The sequence below is a fragment of the Scomber scombrus genome, chromosome 11 (genome assembly GCF_963691925.1).
Source record: "Scomber scombrus chromosome 11, fScoSco1.1, whole genome shotgun sequence".
In the NCBI taxonomy this organism is placed as follows: Eukaryota; Metazoa; Chordata; class Actinopteri; order Scombriformes; family Scombridae; genus Scomber; species Scomber scombrus.
In genome coordinates, this window is record NC_084980.1 from 27732318 (window position 1) to 27751364 (window position 19047).

General features: G+C 39.9%; 1 protein-coding gene across 1 annotated transcript in view; it reads left to right on the forward strand.

Annotated features, from left to right (window-relative positions):
• Positions 1 to 19047, forward strand: part of cc2d1b (coiled-coil and C2 domain containing 1B) — a 289494-nt gene that overhangs the window by 259766 nt on the left and 10681 nt on the right. The window lies entirely within an intron of this gene.

Below are 19047 nucleotides of genomic sequence, written 5' to 3' on the forward strand. Positions count from 1 at the left end.
CTTTTAATGATTAGTCAATATTGATTTCTTGGAGAAATTAAGGAAATGAAATAAGTAAAGATTTCATGTGACACAATTTCAAAATGATGAGAGAAACCAATCACAGGAATCATAATAGATTAATCTTATTTTAACCCTTATATACTGTTCAGGGTCCAATTTGACCCAATTTGACATTTCTTTTAATTGGACTTCTCCCTAAAAGTGACCCACAGTATATTTAATAGATTATAAAACAGTGACCCCCCCCCCCCCCCCCCCCCTCCATAAACAGCTTCATTCATTAATGATTAATCAAACATTTATGAATGACTAATGGGGAGTTTATGAGTGTGAATTGGTGTAGACGGATCAGGAGTCAGAATATGAACAGTATGTGAGGATTAAAGCAACTATAATCAAACTCTGCAAGTCTCCTCACCTCCACGCAGGTTTTTTTAAGGATATTTTTCTGTGTGTCTGTCTCTTTAGCTGATAAATCCTCCACTATGTTCACCAGCTAGTCTACAGCCAACTGTGTCCGTTGTTGTTGCTGCTGAACAAGTGATGTGGCAGTTTAATCAGTTGGCTGTAGACTCGCTGCTGAACATAGTGGAGCATTTAGCAGCTAAAGAGCCAGACACAGAATAAATGTTTGCACTTCTTTGCTTACAAATGGGCTGTATTGACTTTACAGGTGGTAATATGTCCATGTTTATAGCTGGTTTCTGCTGCCCCCAAGTGGCCAATATTTGATACTACCTAATATTTTAACCCTAACCCTAACTCCAAGGCATGCTGTAAGACATATAAAATGTTAAAACCCATTAAAACATCTCCTCATTCTCCCTCATTGAAACATGCATGTATGATGTGATTAGGTTAAGACATGAGCAGGGAGATTATGCACTAAGGTGGGTGTGTCTTCTCCATGAAACCTGTAGGTGTCCTCAGTTTTTTTTAAAAACCCTGTAATTTAAGCTCTCTCTCCATACTCTGACCAGCTCCAATGTTTGCCCAAGAACCAGGAACTAAAACTAGACTTTGGCATCCGTCCTTCCTCCAAGCCAGGACAAAAAAACCGAATAAAGATATGACTCCTTTGGTGCAAATTCCAAAAACAAATATCCAATCAATTAACCCTCCTGTTGTCCTCAAGTCAAGGAAGGAAGGGATGAAGAAGGAAAGAAAGGAGAAAGGAAGGAAAAGAGGAAAGGAGGGAGGGAGGAAAGAAGAAGGAAGGAAAGGAGGGAGGAAGGGAGGAAGAAGGAAAGAAAGGAGGAAGGGAGGAAGGAAGACAGAAGGAAAGGAGGGAGGAAGGAAGGAAGACAAGGATAGGAGGGAGGAAGTAAGGAAGTAAGGAAGGAAGACGGAAGGAAAGGAGGGCGGAAGGAAGGAAGGGTGGAAGAAGGAAAGAAAGGAGGAAGAGAGGAAGAAGGAAGGAAAGGAGAGAGGAAGGAAGGAAAGAAGGACATGGGAAAGAAGGAAGGGAGGAAAGAAGACGGAAGGAAAGGAGGGAGGAAGGAAGGAAATAAGGACATGGGAAAGAAGGAAGGGAGGAAGGTAGGGGGGAGGACAAAAATAAATGTTTGCACTTCTTTGTTTACAAATTGGCTGTATTGACTTTACAGGTGGTAATATGTCCATGTTTATAGCTGGTTACTGCTGCCCCCAAGTGGCCAATATTTGATACTACCTAATAGATTAACCCTAACCCTAACTCCAAGGCATGCTGTAAGACAGTGGTCTCCAACCCTGCTCCTGGAGAGCTACTGCCCTGCATGTTTTAGGTACCTCCTCACTCTAACTCGTTATCAAGCAGCTGAGGCTCGTCAAAGGGCTTGATAACGAGTTGATTATTAGAATCAGGTGTGTTAGAGTGAGGAGATACCTAAAACATGCAGGGCAGTAGCTCTCCAGGAGCAGGGTTGGAGACCACTGCTGTAAGACATATACAATGTTAAGGTACCATGTTAAAAACCCTTAAAACATCTCCTCATTCTCCCTCATTGAAACATCCAGAGTTTATGAAGATGTTATAATATTGTTAATATCAAAAGTTTAACTGCTGAATAAAAGATGTCCTCTCCGTCACTGTTAAGTCCTTTCTCAGTGTTTGTGTATTGGAGGCTTCAAGTTTCCACATCGCACCAGTGTGAGATGCATACTGGATGACGATTGGCTCCAAACTGGTTATGATGTCATAAATCCTGCTTGTAGGTGTTAAACTGAGATTTGACCTAAACTTATCTTTGTCAATAATGTTGTTTTAATGCCTGGATATAATTTCCCCATTAGCTTATTGCTCCGTCTCTCCTCTACTTCTACCAAGACCTTTAGCTTAGGTTGATCTGAGGAATGGTGACTTATCCCCCTCCTGTTGTCCTCCACTCAAGGAAGGAAGGGATGAAGGAAGGGAGGAAAGGAGGAAGGAAAGGAGGCAGGGAGGGAGGGAGGGAGGGAGGAAGGAAGGAAGGGTGGAAGGAAGAAGGAAGGAAAGGATGGAGGAAGGAAGGGAGGAAAGGAAAAAAGGAAGGGAGGCAGGAAAGGAAGAAAAGAAGGATGGAGGAAATAAGGAAGGAAGGAAGGTAGGAGGGAGGGAGGGAGGGAGGGAGGAAGGAAGGAAGGGTGGAAGGAAGAAGGAAGGAAAGGATGGAGGAAGGAAGGGAGGAAAGGAAAAAAGGAAGGGAGGCAGGAAAGGAAGAAAAGAAGGATGGAGGAAATAAGGAAGGAAGGAAGGTAGGAGGGAGGGAGGAACGAAGGAAGGAGGGAGGGAGGGAGAAAGGAAAGGAGGAAGGAAGGACAGAAGGACAGAGGAAAGAAGGTAGGGGGGAGGAATGAAAGGGAAAGGAGGGAGGAGGAAAGAAGGAAGGGAGGAAGGAAAGGAAAGGAAAGAAGGAAGGAAGGAGGAGGAAGGAAAGAAGGAGAGAGGGAGGAAGGAAGGACAGAAGGAAGGAAGAAAGGGGGATGGAGGAAGGAAAGAAGGAAGGGAGGAAAGAGAGAGGAAGGAAAGAAAGAGAGAAGGAGGGAGGGAGGAAGGACAGACGGAAGGAAGGAAGGAAGGAACAGTCAAAACAGACGGGGTCAATTTGACCCGGGAGGACGACACAAAGGTTAAACTGGGCGCGGTCACAATATCACACATAACACCTACAACTCTGCTCTTCCACCTCTCACTGTTGAGTTGTTTTCTGGCCTCCAACATAATGGGAACCTCATAATAAAAATGCATCTCAGGGTCTGTGTCTTCATCACTGCAGGGCACATCATTAACATCATCATCATCATCATCATCATCATCATCTGTGTCTCAGCTCCTGGCAGTAACACAAGTCCCATCATCATTACTTTCCCATTACTGACCCAGACGGCTTGTTTCTCTGCTCGGACAGCCTGCTGCAGGTCTGAGACTGGAGGGACACTCAGAGTCATCACAGAGAAGAGAGAAAACAGCAGCAGCAGCATCAAAGATCTGCAGGTTCAACTTTAGACCCTTACGTTTTTATGATGCCTATCCCCTAAATGAGCCACAGTATAAAACAGAAAACAGTATAAATTCAATTTAACTCAGTAGGTAACCTCTTGTTGCAATGGTGACCTGTGTTGTTTATGTGTGTATATACAACCAGGAGGTGCCAAAGTTGGATGTGTTCAAATTCAACATATTCTTCCTCCCTTCCTTCTTTCCTCTGTCCTTCTTTACTCACTTTCTCTTTCCCTTTCTCCCTCCTTCCTTCTTTCCTTCCTTCCTTTCCTACCTCCCTTCCTTCTTTCCTCTGTCCTTCTTTCCTCCCTCCCTCCTACCTTTCTTCCTTCCTTCTTTCCTTTCCTCCCTTCCTTCCTTCCTCCCTCCTTTCCTTCCGTCCTTCCTCCAAAACAGGCCAAAAAAACTGAATAAAAATATGACTCCTTTGGTGCAAATTCCGAAAACAAATATCCAATCAATTAACCCTCCTGTTGTCCTCGAGTCAAGGAAGGAAGGGAGGAAGAAGGAAAGAAAAGAGAAAGGAAGGAAGGAGGAAAGGAGGGAGGAAGGAAGAAAAGAAAGGAGGAAGGAAGGGAGGAAGAAGGAAGGAAAGGAGGGAGGAAGGAAGGAAAGAAGATGGAAGGAAAGGAGAGAGGAAGGAGGGAAAGAAGGACATGGGAAAGAAGGAAGGGAGGAAAGAAGATGGAAGGAAAGGAGGGAGGAAGGAAGGAAAGGAGGAAAGGAAGGAATGGAGGGAGGAAGGAAGGAAGGAAGACGGAAGGAAAGGAGGGCGGAAGGAAGGGTGGAAGAAGGAAAGAAAGGAGGAAGAGAGGAAGAAGGAAGGAAAGGAGAGAGGAAGGAAGGAAAGAAGGACATGGGAAAGAAGGAAGGGAGGAAAGAAGACGGAAGGAAAGGAGGGAGGAAGGAAGGAAAGAAGGACATGGGAAAGAAGGAAGGGAGGAAGGTAGGGGGGAAGAAAGAAAGAGAGAAGGAGGGAGGGAGGAAAGACAGAAGGAAGGAAGGGAGGAAGAAGGAAAGAAAGGAGGAAGAGAGGAAGAAGGAATGAAAGGAGAGAGGAAGGAAGGAAAGAAGGACATGGGAAAGAAGGACATGGGAAAGAAGGAAGGGGGGAAAGAAGACGGAAGGAAAGGACGGAGGAAGGAAGGAAAGAAGGACATGGGAAATAAGGAAGGGAGGAAGGTAGGGGGGAGGAAAGAAAGAGAGAAGGAGGGAGGGAGGAAGGACAGATGGAAGGAAGGAAGGGAGGAAAGAAGGAACAGTCAAAACAGACGGGGTCAATTTGACCCGGGAGGACGACACAAAGGTTAAATAACCAATGTCCCCACTAAGTCGTTTGATCATGTGACTCCAAATTCGCCACATAGGAGCATTTTTTAATCTGGGCGCCACTTTCAGGTCTGGTTCAGTTTAGGCACAAAAAAAAAAACACTCGGTTGTGATCACTTTGTTAAGATTAGAGAAACATGTGGTGTGGGTTAAAGTTACTACTTCCTTAAAGTTAGACCACCTTCGTCATCATGGCAATAACAATACCCACATGGTTAATGTTAGAGAACCATTTTTTAAAAAGCTGGCCCATCTCGTGATTGGAAACAGGAAAGTGAACAGCGGTCTCCTGCGGGAAAGTCCAACCTGTCTTCTCTAAATGAGGAAATCTGCCAATTTATATAGATGTCATCTGAACTGGATCGTTGCTGCAGGTCATAATTACTGCAGCCACTAGATGGCATCTGCCACTCAAACGTCACTATAATTTATTATTTAGTGACTGATGTTATGACGTGTTGTGTTGTTGCTCTTTTAGAGGACCGGCTCGGTTTTTTGGAAGTCAGTTGTCTGTTTGGTAATCTGGCTAGAAAAGCTGTTTCTCACTGAATAAAGCATGTCCTCGAGTCCTCGAGGAAGGATGGGAGGGAGGAAGGAAGGATGGAAGGGAGGAAGGAAGGATGGAAGGGAGGAAGGAAGGATGGAAGGAAGGAAGGAAGGAAGGAAGATAGGAAGAAGGAAGGAAGGGAGGGAGGGAGGAAGGAAGAAGAAGGAAAGGAGGGAGGAAGGAAAGGAAGGAAGGAAGGAAGGGAGGAAGAAGGAAGGAAAGGAGGGAGGAAGGAAGGGAGGAAAGAAGGACGGAGGAAAGAAGGAAGCAAGGAAGGTAGGAGGGAGAGAGGAAAGAAGGAAGGAGGGAGGGAGGGAAGGAAGGAGGGAGGGAGGGAGGGAGGGAGAGAGAAAGGAAAAGAGAAAGTGAGTAAAGAAGGACAGAGGAAAAGAAGGAAGGAGGAAGGTAGGGAGGAAGGAAGAAGGAAGGAAAGGAGGGAGGAAGGAAAGGAAGGAAGGGAGGGAGGGAGGAAGGAAGGAAGAAGGAAAGGAGGGGACGTAGGAAAGGAAGGAAGGAAGGAAGGAAGGAAGGAAGGAAGGAAGGAAGGAAAGAAGGAACAGTCAAACAGACCGTAGGCCGACACAAAGGTTAACCTACCTGCTTTATCTGAGTCCTTTTGTATCAAACACTGTTGATGTTGCAGCGGTTTAATGTCGTCGGTCTGACATAGAAAACAGTCACAAAACCAAAGAGAGAGAAAACTCAGCCTGCGGGCTCGACAGGTGCTAGATAACAAAATTCAGGAACCATTTTTTTTTTTATAGAAGAAATGATCCTGCTAACTATCAACCAAAGTGTTTTTTTTTTATAGAGAATAAAAAGAAAAAAACCTTTCCAACATCTGCTGTGTTCTTTGTTTCTATTCTGTTCAGGATGCGAGGGTCGTTTTCAGAGTGTGTAGAGAATCACAATGTAATGCAGTCCGAGTGGTATCGAGCCTGAGGGGTAAAAAAAATAACAACCAAAAAAAACACAAACTGAGAAAATGTGAATGGAAAATAAAACATGAGGAATTCATTTGAAAAAACACTTCATGTCTAATTCTCCTCGCGGCCGTTGATTAACATGTAAAAGCAGCTCATTCTGTCTTCCAATGACGTTATATTTGATTTCTGTGTGAAATTGCAGCTTCATTTTGCTCATCATTACATGCTAAATAATTGTTAAAGTTGCTCTACATTATAAGAATCAGACCTAAAGCATGTTATTATTTGTTGAATGTTGAAATCTCCAAGTAGGCAGCACCAGATGTCAAATTCATATGTTTTAAAAAACAAAACAACAACAACCTGTTAACGCTGGCTCAAACACCGCGGCTGTACCCATAACTAAATCTACAGCTTCTGTGTGCATCATTAGACTCTAAGATATTCCTTTATTAGTCCCACAGTAAGTACATTTACAGTTTTGCAGCAGAAAGTGGATAGTAAAAGGGAGCATCAATAGAAAGAATAAAGAACAATAAATAATATCTGAGCACACAAGCAATAAAAAGACAATAGTAGTAAAAAAGAAAAAGGTAGAAATATAGTAACATTATGTACAGTAGTAATATTGGTGCTGAATGATAATATACCTGAGTTTGATATTGTTGTTGCACAGTGAAAGTATGATTAACCCTCCTGTTGTCCTTGGAAGGAAGGGAGGAAGAAGGAAGGAAGGGAAGGAAGGGAAGGAAGGGAAGGAAGGGAAGGAAGGGAAGGAAGATGGAAGGAAAGGAGGGAGGAAGGAAGGATGGAAGGGAGGAAGAAGGAAGGAAGGAGGGAGGGAGGGAAGAAGGAAGGAAGGACAGGAGGGAGGAAGGAAGGAAGGAAGGAAAGGAGGGAGGAAGAGAGGAAGGAAGGGAGGAAGAAGGAAGGAAAGGAGGGAGGGAGGAAGGAAGAAGGAAGGAAGGAAAGGAGGGGAGGGAGGAAGGAAGACGGAAGGAAAGGAGGGAGGAAGGAAGGAGGGAAGGAGGAGGATGGAAGAAGGAAGGAAAGGAGGGAGGAAGGAAGGAGGGACGGAAGGAAGGAAAGGAGGGAGGAAGGAAAGAAGGAAGGTAATGGGGAGGAAAGAAAAGAGATAAGGAGGGAGGAGGAAAGAAGGAAGGAAGGAGGGAAGGAAAGAAGGAAGGGAGGAAAGAGAGAGGAAGGAAAGAAAGAAAGAAGGAGGGAAGGAGGAAGGAGGAAGGAACTGACACTTGCCTGTGTCCACTATGTGGCGCTAGAGATCGCCCCACCAATCATATGTCATGTTGTAGTGTATGATATGGAAAACACACCCTGTAAATTTCATACAAATCAGATAATGTTTGTCATATGAGACTGACTTCCTATGTCCAGTAGGTGGCGCTATGGGTATGACACAGTATTGATGCATTTGAAGTCGGTCTGATTAAATCTGTAGGAGTTCGTTAAAGTACGAGCCATGGAAATGGGGAAAAATAGCTCCTGTGGAATCAAAATGGTCGACTTCCTGTTGGATTTAGGGTATGGCTCCAAGAGGCTTTTTTGTGCGTCTTGACATGATATATATATGTACCAAATTTAATTTGTTTACGTCAATCTGGAGCGAGGGGCTCCATTGTTGTCATGGGCCTAGGGGGCGCTGTAGAGCCATTTTGCATCGCCGATTTTCGCAAACCATGAAATATCACATTTTTCACCGGGTGTGGCATGTGTGCAAATTTCCGTGACTTTTTCGGGCACGTTTAGGCTGTCACTGAACCTCTCCTCAAACTGTTTGGACAGTCCCACTTTAAAAATCTCAGCAAGTGTATGTGCAGATACAAATAATGTTTTACAGATCTGCATTTATAGCATTCTCTCTCTCTCTCTCTCTCTCTCTCTCTCTCTCTCTCTCTCTCTCTCTCTCTCTCTCTCTCTCTCTCTCTCTCTCCCTCTCCCTCTCTCTCTCTCTCTCTCTCTCTCTCTCTTTCTTTCTCCCACTCTCTCTCTCTCTCTCTCACACACACATAACTTTTCAATACGCACATACACACCACACTCTGACACCCATACCAACACATCCAGGTCATTTTAGAAGCACTCTGTAGTTCAGGGTTAGGAGTATTATACAAGCTTGTACGAAAACAGTCAACAGTACAGAGGTGATGTTTCTTACTCTTAGTCTTTAAAGGGACATTTCACTGTTTCCTTATTTTGTATGTGCATTTTCAGATGTGCAAAATACTGTGTATCATACAAGTCTCTGAAAAATTGCACAGTTCACATATCAACTATGAGGTGTTTTGCTTGGAACAGGCTCGACTATGATCTCTGCTTATATGTTTCTTTAGAGCAGATTCAGAACTTAAGGAACACACACAGTCTGCATAGATGCAGGGAAGAGGAAAGTGTCTTGCCTGATGACACATGCTTCAGTTTATAATGAAAGATAAGAGTGTGTGGGCTCTACACCACACAGCCAGTACTGCCGTGATCCTGCACAGAAAAAATAAAAGAAAGAATAAACATCTTCTATGGTTATCTAGCAAATAAAAATAAATAAAGACTTTGAGAATGACACCATAATAAAAATAATTGGTTGATGTAGCTACAGTTTGCAGACCTTTTAAATAATTCAGTCAAAAAAAAGAAATGAGACTCACTTTTCCACTTCACCTTATTCACTTCACTTCAAATCATTTGACACATACAAATTCTGCACATCTTCATGATAATGCATGCAAAAAAATATATTTTACTGTTTTATTGATAATATTTCTAGAAACATAAAGAGAAAAGTGACAAATGACATGAATTCATTTAAGTTTCTATTTTTAAATGTTTTTTTTTCTTACTTATATTAACTGTAAACACGTCAATAATGTAAAATAAAGAGATAAAAACAGGTTTGTGAATATTACTGGAGTTAAAATCATCATCATCATCATCAGATATGAGGAGCAGTGCTGAAGATAAAGGATCTCCTGCAGTGTCCTCTGTGAACACGCTGCCATCTAGTGGCTATTTACCCTCATCTGGATCCACTGAAGCAGAAGATGTTGAAAATGAAAAGAAATTTCACTTTAGAAATGTTTTTAATTCATGCACTTTAAAAAAAAAAAGGTAGTTTAATTGAAATGTATTGTCTCTTACTGTAGAGTTCACTGTGCACTGTTTACTTTGACATGATCTGACCTGCACATTAAAGCAGAAGTGATCCTTTGGAGAACTTTATCACTTCCCTATAAAACCATGTTTATATAAAACGGGTGAAATGTACTTTGGAGAAAACATTTGTGGCAGTTCCTTTCAACTTCAATCTGTAAAGTTTACTAAAACACTTGATTATAAACTTTAAATAAATGTACTTAAAGGGCAGGTTTACAGTTGTTCTTAAAGTGTCTTAAACCAACAGTCAGGACCCTAAATGAACATTAAAACCAGTTTTTTCTTGCTGTTATCATTCCTCCTGTTCATACTGACCATTAGTAGATCCCTTCATAATGCACTGTACTGATAATGTGATTATAATGTACTTAAAAGTTGATCTGAAGCTAATATGAAGTTTCAGCTTTGTCCCAAAATGAGTCAAATCAAGTCTTCTGTTTCAACGTTACAGTGTTTTTAGTGCCAAAGTCTTTTTGTTACTATACTTCCACCACAGCTCAACAGGGAAACACTAATGGCGTTTTTCCACTACACAGTTCCAGCATGCCTCGACTCGGCTTTTTTTTGCGTTTCCATCAGGGAAAGTACCTGGTACCTGGTACTTTTTTAGTACCTGCTCTGGTGAGGTTCCAAGCGAGCCGAGCCGGTACTAAATGTGACGTCTACACACTGCCGGCCACTGATTGGTCAGAAGAGTTGCCGCTGGAAGAGTCATGAGCCGTCCCACACAAGAATCAAACTCAACATTTTTAAATACGTGCAACAGCGATACAGCCATACACGGCTCAATTTTCTTGCTTTGTGTGTGACAGAAAGCCACATACAGCAGCACTGCCTCAATGTCCTCCATTGTTTGTGTTTTGTGTCGCGTATAAAACGAAGTCACGGCAGTTTCGCGGAGCCGTGCTATGACGACCCCGCCCACGTTGAGTAGGTACTTTTTTGTAATGGAAAAGGTCGTTCCTGGAACCGTACCGAGTCGAGTCGTGCTGGAACTGTGTAGTGGAAAAGCGCCATAAGAGGGAATCTGATGCTAAAAAGACTGTAAATGTGTCAGATATCTCTTGATATAACTCACACTGATGAAGCTCAATAGAAGCTGATCATCTACTTTTTAAATGACTGTGTGGACTCACTGTGGATTTTGTCCTCCATCACTTTACATTGAGAAATATGACAGGAGGAATGGTAGAAAGGACTTCCTTACTGTGAATGTAGTTTTTAAATGTAAATATGTAATATAGAGTACTGTGTAGAAGTTTTAGGCAGTTTAGGAAATGAACGACCATCAGGGAGGCGTCCGATTAGTTCTGCAGCTCAAACATCCAACCTGAGTCATAAAGAACGATCTTCATCATCAACAAGAAGAAGAACAAGGAGTCCTGCAGCAGATGGTTTGACTCCCACAGAGCCCTGATCTCATCATCATGGAGTCAGTCTGGGGTTAACATGAAGAGACAGAAGCAGCTGAGACCCCGAAATACACAGAAGAGGAAGAACTATGGCGACTTCTCCAAGACGGAGGAACAAAAACCGACCTGCCGAATACCTGAAACACTTTGCATGAAGTTAACTAATACATAAAAACTATCTCACTTTATTTCATTGCCTAAAACTTTTGCACAGCACTGTAAATGTACTTTTATAACTGCTATTGTTTTATTTCTTGTGTTTTCTGGAGCTGTTTCACAACACATTACTTTCGCCCGACTGTGAGAACTTCCTCTATTTCCTCAGTGAAGAAAGGTTACATAGGCATAAGTGCAATATGTGCAATAGACTGTGTATGTGTGTGTGTAAATAGCTTTTGAAGTATTTCATTGTTCTTATGTATAATAGTTACATTTATTTAGACTTCCTTATTTTTATTTTTTATTTTGACTATTTTGCACCATGGGAAGAGACCCCGTACCAATCTCGTTGTGACACCTGTTGTACAATGACAATAAAGGCTATTCTATTCTATTCTATAAACTTTTGACTGGTACTGTATATTATAATTTATTTTCTTTCTTTCCTATCTGGTTTTAAAGAACATGAAACAAATGAATGAAGCTCAAGGAATATAATTATTTTCTCTATTGTGATTGTAGTTTCTATATTATGTCATTATGTCATAATTTCAATCAAGTAAAAAAGCTAAAAAAAACAACATTAAAATCTATAAAACTATAAATTGTGTCATAATTTATCATGCAAAACTAGTGAAAAAGTAAAAGAAATTCAAAATCTATAAAATTATACATTTTATAATACTGTATGTCATAGTTTCAATCATGTAAAATTGATGAACATTTTCAAAAAACACTATTAAAACCCATAAAACTATAAATTGTCATAATTTGAATCATGTAAATCTGGTGAAAAATAAAAACCCAAACAAAACATCTATAAAACTATAAATTATGTAATAACTTAACTATCATCATGTCATGATATCAATTATATAAAACTGGTAAAAAGTAAAAAACATGAAGATCTTTATAAGTATAAATTACGTCATAATTTCAATCATGTAAAACTAGTGAAAAATTAAGACATGAAAATCTATAAAGTTGCAAATAACTATAAATATGCAAATTTTTCACATAATTGCTGAATAATAATAATAATGACAAAACAAATTAAATAAAGGAAGAACGACACATTGGCTCTTCAACAGTGCCTAAATCTTTATTTTTCAGTAAGCTACATTTTTTTTTCTCCAAATTAGACAGTTTTACATCATGACACAAGAGTAACTTAAATTATCTATAGCTGACATGTACGCTTGATTCCAGTCTCAATGGAAGAGTAAACCCAAAGAAAGAAAAAAAAACAACAACATCAACAACAAAAGAAAAGAAAAAACAACAAAAAACCAAAAAAATAAAGAAGCCCTCTTGAATGCAATCTCCGTTCCACGTCTGTTAAAGGTGTCGTTAGGCAAAAATTATCTGTCCAAACCCCAACGGTGGAGTCGTCGATTGTCCACAGCTGTTAGCGTAGCAATGGTAAAGAGTGTTAATGAGTTAAACCACAGTGAGTTGATAGAGAGATTGAGTCACGTTTCCAGTCAGTTGGTGTGCATTCGTTATTATATTTTTGCTTTTTAAAAAACAAAACAAAAACACGCACACAAGAAGAGAAAGGAGGAGGGGAGGTAGGGGGGTAGGAGACAAGATGCAACCCCTCGAGGAAGGGGGGGAAAAAACGATCAAAAAACAAATGGCACTGTCAAAAATGCACGAACAGGAAGGAGGGGACTGAGCGCTGAGGCGACTAACAGGTTGATATGAAGTGTGACGCTCCATGTACAGGTCCATGAGAAGAAAAGGAGCTCCTCAAAAAAAAAACAACGCCACATCGGGGGGGCGTTTGTGTGTGTTAGTGCCGGCGAGACAGGACAGGCTAGGCGGTCCGAAACATGCGCCTGGTCCCGTCTTTAACGCCAAAAATCAACAAAAAAAAGCGGTACCATCCAAGTCTGAGGTACCTCCGCATCTGCAATCTGAATTTCTGGGTGGTACTTTTTTTGTTGTTTTTTGTTTAAATTCCACACATGCACACATTCACAGTTCAAGGATGCCCCAAGTTTGTAATCAGCATCTGCGTTAACGTCTCACAGTCCGAGGTCGAGTCAAACCAAACGAAGTGGGAGGGGGGGGGGGCTCGACCTCGACCGCAGCGGGCAAGGGATCGACCGCAAGTCGCCATCACCAATCATCAAAAAAAAAGAAAGAAAAAAAATGCTCCTTACAGTCAGTGGTGTCACATTGTAGATTTCTCCAGATGTGAAAAAGTCTTTGATGGACTTTCTAGAACAAGAAAATTGCATCTTAAAATAATAATAATAATAATTATAATAATAATAATAAAAAACAAGAAAGAAAAAACAGAACTAAAAAGCCGGAGATGGCAAGCGCTCAGCTATGTACAGGTTAAACTGCCCAGTCAGACAAAACAAATGTATAATGGCACAGTTATTGGTATTCTTTGCCACATCAGAAAGGAAATGCAGTCCACATGTGATCAAATGGTTTTTTAAAACAGACATCTCAAATCCGCGCATGTTACAGGTATGTGCCAGAAAACATCGTTCTGAAACACGTGTTAAACAAAAAACATCACACAACAACAAAAAAAACATCACTGTGATTCCAGCTGAGCCTCTGCTTTTGCCCCCCCCCCAAAAAAAAATCACAACAAACAAACAAAACAAAAAGTCAAGAAGAAAAAACATTTTGTACATTTATTTCTCAGAAGAGGAAGTCATGGAAGCTGATGAACAGGAAGGAAGAAGAAATCTCAAAAAACAGATAAATCAAGAAAGAGAAATAACAAAAACAAGTAATAATGACAAAAAACAAACACTGAGCTAATGATTTTTGGCTGATCCGATGTCTCGTTTGTCGCCTACATCGACGCTAAAAAAAAAAAGGTGGAGAAACTATTCGCCCCAAATTGCCACAACGACATCAAAATCCCAAAGATTTCTAATCATTAAATGAGACACATTTGGCTTCCCCTCCCCCGCCACAAAAAATCCACAGGCCACAAAATGCGTTGTTTGCATCGCAATTTTTGGGCGTCCGATAATAATCTCCCACCTCGAGCGTCATTGTGTGCTGTACAAGCTTTAAAAAAGGTGATCTTCTGATGTGTGTGTTTTTTAATTATCTCTTCTCTGTGCTTCAAATGTGCTTTTTAACTGTGTTCAATTTTCGTAATCGTCCATGAGCATCACACACACACACACATCAGATCGCCTTTTTTGAAAGCACAGCGTGTCTTTGAAGACAGAAGACAAAACTTTGGACGTGTCCATCAGGCATCGCTCTTAAGTTGCCGGCAAGAGGCGGCGGCTGCAGCCCGAAGCGAAGGGAGCGAGTATAGACAAAGAGCGGTGATACGTGTCGGTAAGATGTCTCCCTTTTTCTGTCCCGCTGACTTTCCACTTTGTGTTTTTTGTCATTGACGGTTGCTTTGAAAAGCTGAAACGAGTTTCTGTGGTTTTCTGTCCATATTTGAAGAGAAACAGCTAGCTATGAGCGACAACTCTCAGGTCAGCAAATCTCAGCAGGGAAGACGGAAAACCCGCTTGAACCGACGCGTTTCTTACTTTCTCGTAAAAACTACCTGAACAAGAGTCAATCGGAAAGGTATCCCAGGACACAGGACTAATGCCACATAATTTCGGAGTTAATCGTAGTTACGAGTTTCCAAATCAACTCCTACAAGTTAGCAAACCCTTTTTTAGAAATGTGTCGCACTGTTCAAGAGAAACAAAAAAACTTTAAACTTATTTGTAGAAAAACCTGCTTGAACCCGGAGTCAATCTGAAAGGTGTTCAAGGAAACGGGACTAATGCCACTTTCATGTCATATCGGGAGTTAATTGTTATTCCGAATTGTTGGTTTGCATTCAACTCCCACGAGTTTTAGCTCTAGCACTTTTCGTAAATGTGTCAAACTGTCCATACTGACTGAAACCAATCCATGGAAAACGTACTCGAACGCCAAGTCAATCTAAAAGGTAACCGAGGAAATGGGACTAATGCCACGTTCGTGTCATATCGGACTTAATCATAATCACGACTTTCCAAATTGCAAGTTCGCATAAGAGAAATTACGAACTTAAAACCAATACGTGGAAAACCTGCTTGAACCTCTCGAGTCGATCTGAAAGGTATCCGAGGAAAACAAGACTAATGCCACGTTCATGTCATATCGGGAGTTAATCGTAATTTTGAGTTCCTGAATATACTCCCACGAGTTTTAGCGCTAGCACATTTCGGAAATGTGTCACAACTGTCCATATTCTAAGAGAAACTTTAAACCAATCTGTAGAAAAACCTGCTTGAACTTCTCGAGTCAATCTGAAAGGTATCCGAGGAAATGGGACTAATCGGGTACACGTCGTAATTACGAGTTTCCGAAATGTAAGTAGCATTCAAGTCAACATCACAGTCATAATTATGATCTGAATACTTCTGGAAGCTCTTTAATATCCGACTCGGTGGCACTTAATACAGAAATGTCTCAAAACCAAAACACACTGAAGGCCGAAGTCTCCAGTTTAACTTAATTAAACCCAAATTTAAAGGATGCGTATTTAAACCCTCTTATGATCAACTCTGTTATCAAACAACCTTCCTTTGTTGTCACATGGGTCAAGATTTGGATCGCATCCAGCTCCCACAAGTTTTAACACCAGATATCAAACGCACATTTCCGAAAAGTGCCAGAGAAAAAGACAAAGCTGGTTCAAACGTCCGCTCAGATTCATACTCGATTGGTAGGAACCAAACCAAACAAAACCACAAAAAAAACAATGAAAAAACAATTGTAGTCGAATTAAGTTGAAGTTCTTCTTGTTGCCGTTTACAAAATATCTAACTTTCAACAACTTCACTTCAAGAGGCCGTGTTCATATTTGTCAAACTACAGAACCGTTTAGTATCAAAACCTCATGAGATACTCGACCCGAAACTAGCATTTTATCATCATTAAGTAAAGTGTTCAAGATAGAGTGAATTAGCCTTTCTCTTTTCTCTCAACTAGCCTAGCTCCGAACTACCACCAACATCTTCAAAGCTCGCCAGTGTTTGTAGTTTGTCTGTATACAAAGAAAATATGAAAAATGATTAATGACAATTTGTGATTTCAGGATGAATTATTGTGCCGTTAGGTGCAGAGACAATCTTAAAACCACAAGCTGTCATTTTTACACTTTTTTTTTATTGTACAAATCAAACAAACAACATAAACATCGTTACTTTGCAAGCTTTAGAAATGCTGGTCGACTACTCCAAGCTAGCCATTTCCCCTCCGCTTCCAGTCTTTAGGCTAATCTAAGCTAACTGCGGCCAATATTTGAAGCACTCAAATGTTGACTAATCCTTCACTGCTTCGATCTCGTCTAATTTATCATGAAATATGGACAGAAAAACCACACATTTTTTTATCAGATTTTCAGACAAACTGATTAATAAACCTTCAATAAAAGAAACTGTTTAATCGAGCTGCGGTTAGTGAAACGTCATAAAAAAAGAGGCAGAACTTTAGCTTTCTATTGTCCTACTATTAAATATTGACTGATATTTAGATATTGTCTAGTCACACTGTCCAGCTCACTGTGGACACAATGCAGTTTGATTATTTACTGTAAAGTTGCATATATGCACGAACATCACCATCATCCTGGTATATCGATGCTGAGTATTAGTGTCATGGTCTACATGCTGCTGCTTTCCGAGCCCTCTATAATTAATATAATTCTGTTGGAAAAAAATAATACTTTTTAAACTGCTTATTAATGCATCGTCTACTAAATTTCTTGGTATTGTTAACTGCAGTATTTGAAGATGTCCAAAAAATATCTGGTATACTTCAGTACAGTGTAACTTGTGTGTGGACTAAAAATCTGACATGTAGTGCTTCAGTATTCAAACTTTTACATCCTTTTTACGCGCAAATGAACCGAAAGGCTTCTGTGAGATATAATAATTTTCTTTTCTTTTCGTCACGTAAACAGAAAAAGAAGCCAGAGCTTTTCTTTAAAAAAAAAAAGAAAAAAAAGAGGATGTTGGTGGACACGAAAGCTTTGTAAAGGAGGAGGAGGAGGTGGAAGAGGGCGGGCCTGTACACCCAAAGGTGTACGAAAGGACGCAGGTAGGAAAACATGAAATGAAACACACAAAAACACCAAAACAAAATATACAATCAGACAACCTGCTCACGCTGCAAAGTGGAGCAGAATTCAAACTCTGCACACCCAAAAAACTAAAACTTAAAAAAAAAAAAAAGTTGTTAAAGAAAAATATTTCCAAAAGAGCACAACATTATTATTAATTTTTTTTTATATCCTACATCCAGCTCGATAGCGACATTAATAGTTCAACAAGATCAATATATTTTTTATAATCATTTTTAAGGTACCTCTTATATTTTTCTGAATATTTACAACTGTACAAGCAAAGCACACACTTCAAAGTGCACATATTTAATACAGTATTGACTAGTTTTGCATTTACAAGGTTTATATCCCCCCCCCCCCCGCTCAAAAAAAGAAACAAATACAACCTGAAACTATTAAACAAATAAACAAAAAACAATCAAAAAGATTTTTTTTTTCTCGTACATTTCACAAAAAACAAAAAAACAGGGCAAAGAAAAGAAAACGCTGCTAGATTTGTACTCTCTCTCTTTCTCTCAGTAAGACTCGTTTAAGTCTGTTACGACTAAATAATTTTCCACGTGTCGCGCTTCGTTAACTTTTTTTGGGGGGTTGGGGATGGGGTGGGGGGGAAGAGAGGGAGGGGGGTTTATTTTGAAAAGAAATAAACTCTATGCTTGTCTTGTATAAAAGTTAAGGCAAAGTCATTTTTCAAGTTTAAATAAAATTCAAGTTTCTCAAACACTGGATGGAAATATTTTACATTTTGCGTGTATATATATATATATAGATGTATATATATATATATATTTTTTATAGAGATGTAGGTGCATCTCTATATATTTTTTTTCTTTCTTCTCCCTAAAAAGAAAACTTAACGATATTTCTTATGGAATAAACAGCATTGGTTTATAAATAAGTGGATATGGTGCATTTTTTAAACTTTTTCACCATTTCCACTGATGAGAAAAAACAAAAAAAGCAAAAAAACCGACCCATCCAAGTGCATCTCAGTCCTTCAAAATGAAACAAGAAGAAACAATCAAATCCTTATTTTTTTTTTCTTAATGTTTTTTTTAAATTTTTTTTTTAAAGCAAACTCAAGATTTAGCGTCCAAATCAAAAGCAGCTCTGATCAGGAGTTCAGGCTTTTTTCTTTTTCTTCTTTTTTTAATATTAAATAGTTTTCTTTCCTCCCTTCTCCATGTTGGACTCCTTGTTATTCTCTTATAGTGGGATTTCCCAGAATGCTTCTTGGTTGCAGGAAGACTTTTGGCGAGACATGCGAGGTCCCAACGTCGTGTAGGTCCGCCCCCCCCCCCCAAAAAAAACCCCCCAACAAACAAAACCAAAAAAAAAAAAAAAAAGAACAGATATTGTGTTTTATATATAGTACAGTGGTTTTTCTTTTTTAGTTTTTAAGGGTGTTTTGCATCTGAGGTGACAACTTTTATTTAAAAAGATTAACCTGAGCACACGACTGATGAGCAGGGAGGGAAACCGAAAGAATAATTGCAGTTTCAGGCTTCTAGCTGTCATTTCGAAACTCATATATCAATCTTTTTTTTTATAAACCATTTCTCACGCAAATTCAATTTTTTTTTAAGGATACAGTAAAACATCCGTGTTACGTGGTTGGTTTATCTGCCAAAGTGGCTGCTACAGTAGACAGTTTCCTCCCTGCGTTTAATCTTCTTACTACTTCACCGCGACGTAGGAATCAAACATTTTCCTCCCCTCCCCCGATTTCAAGAGCCGACGTCCAAAATGTTTTCCTCTATAATAATGTCAGAATCTGTGGTTGCTATAGTGTGTGTATGCCTCCACACCCTGAACCTTTAAAATCGGCTCAAGGAGAATAGTTATATATATTTATATATAGATATAAAAAAAAAAAAAAGGTTATTTCCCTTTTTCTTTTTTTCCACTGTGCTTTAAATTTTTAAACTCCTGCAATC